Raw genomic sequence first — 2,139 nt, 5'->3', positions numbered from 1 at the left:
GCAGGATGAGACATCGTCATGTATCCCTGCCCTCCTCCTAATCTTCTTCCATTACCCATCCACCCTCAAGAGAATATATTTGTGTTTGAGTTGTTGTTATATGCTACCAAGTCAGAAATGATTCATAGCTGACCTGCTAGAGAGTTTTCAGAGGCTGTAAATCACACTGGAAGCAAGTGTTCATCTTTCTCAAGACGAACAGCCAGTGGATTTGAATCACCTTATTGATTCGGTGACTGGGGTTAATTGGGATGGGTGTGTCAGAGGCAGTGCGGTTGGCGCAGGATAGAGCAGGGTTTAGGGCTGTTGTGCATAGGGTCGCTATGAGTCGCAAACAACTCGATGGCACATAACAACAAACAACAACATCCACTTCCTAAACAACACGCCTCTAGAAACACTATGAACTTTGATAAATGTTGATAGCCGTAGAGCGGCTATAAGTCGTGCTCGACTGGAAGGCAATCAACAACAACAACCTTTACATTAGCAGCACCAACTCAAAATGTGAAATACTACAAAAACGTCGGTGTTAGGACAAGTTTCTAGCTGGAAACAAAAGCATTGCTCTATTTAAAATTGCTCCCTAACACAAAGTAAGTGCACAGTGTCAATAGTAGTTCAGAAATTCACATCTGATGAATATTTCCATATGAACGAAGCACTTAATCATTTTTTTCTTTTTTTTTTTTTTCATGAAAGCTTTATTGGCATCACAGAACCCTTTCCCGCCCCACGTCCAAGTATCCCAGACCTGGGGTCTTTGGTTGGTTGGTCTGGTGGTTTAACCTGGAGGCCACAGGAGCTGTCGGCCCCCAATTACGTGAATGTGCAGGTGATATACTGACTGCGCACCCAGCTTCCCATCATTGATCACAAGTCGGTATCCATCTGCCAGGCCCTCAACCTTTGCTGTCTTCTTGGCCACGAGGAGGAGGTGTCCTGGAAGCTGCTGATCCTCCTCTTCAGCCTGGCTAATTCGTGGAATGGGCTTCTTGGGAATGACTAGAAAGTGCACAGGGGCTTGAGGGGCCACATCACGGAACACAAGACACTGGTGGTCTTCATATAAAATGTCAGCTGGAAGGCTTCGATCCAAGATCCGAGAGAATATGGTTGGGGCTGCCCCACCAGGAGCTGCCTGCTGGGCCTTGGCCACTTCATTGCCATCAGTCACCCCTGCAGCTTCTCGAACCTGCACCCCCCGCAGCCCCGCGGCCGCCATTGCCTTGCACACTACGCGCAGCCCGGCGGCTAGCGCGAGGGCGCCCGCCATCTTCCCCTCAGCCGCCCGGGGAACCGTCGCACTTAATCATTTTTAAGTGGCTAAAATTCTTAATTAAAGTAATTCAAAATTAATCCTATTTTAAGCCACTATTCCTTCTTTCATGCCCACAGCACAGAATCTATGATAAAAATTATTCTTTCAGAGAGATGATTTTACCAAAATAATTATAAATCACTCCACCAGCTGCTTTGTAAACACTGACCCATTTTTTTAAGTAAAAAAATCTTGGCTCAGAAACAACTCAAAAGCATATAGAGAACACAGTGCTCTGAACTCAACCTTGAAGTTGTCCTTGTCTCGATTTAATATTCTTGTTTGCAAAGCCATCCTTTACATAAAATGCCAACCCTCACTGGGTGTGATGAGCAGGTCCAGACAGGAGAAGGGACACATTTCTTGTTGGAGAATCAGCATTTGAACCTCAGAACAATATCACCAGATGGCTTGTGTTCCAAGATCTCTGGACGAAAGAAAAGTTCTGAATGTGCTGACTAAGAATCTCGGAGGAGGGGAACAGGAGAACCTGACTGCACAGTTCACGTGGAACAGTTGTCACAGCAACTCTCTGGGTTAGTTTAGGCAGGAACCAAGCACTGTGACCGCTGTGGATGATGATAGGATCCGGCCTGGGTTTCCCAGGGGCCCGTGGATGTGCCAGGGAGAACCGGGAAAGCCTATGGCAGCACCACCCAACACTAGATCAGGGCGGCTGCCTAAAAATGGCTCTTAAAGCCAGCGTACGGCCAGCACGACTGAAACAAGCGTAATGCTGCCTGAGCTGTTTTGCCAGGAGCAAACAAGATCTTTCTTGTGATTTGAAATCAGAAATTAGCTCCAGAGCAGTTGGATGC

The 2,139-nt window shown here is 46.9% G+C and overlaps 1 pseudogene; it reads right to left on the bottom strand.

Annotated features, from left to right (window-relative positions):
- Positions 1–784: 784 nt before the first annotated feature.
- On the bottom strand, positions 785–1,276 carry LOC102855368 (annotated as a pseudogene).
- Positions 1,277–2,139: the final 863 nt, after the last annotated feature.

Source organism: Elephantulus edwardii, unplaced genomic scaffold (assembly GCF_000299155.1).
Source record: "Elephantulus edwardii isolate Elephantulus edwardi_28Jun2011 unplaced genomic scaffold, EleEdw1.0 scaffold00099, whole genome shotgun sequence".
NCBI classification, from domain to species: domain Eukaryota; kingdom Metazoa; phylum Chordata; class Mammalia; order Macroscelidea; family Macroscelididae; genus Elephantulus; species Elephantulus edwardii.
The sequence above is the reverse complement of the archived record's forward strand: the minus strand, read 5'-3'. Positions and strand labels throughout refer to the sequence as shown.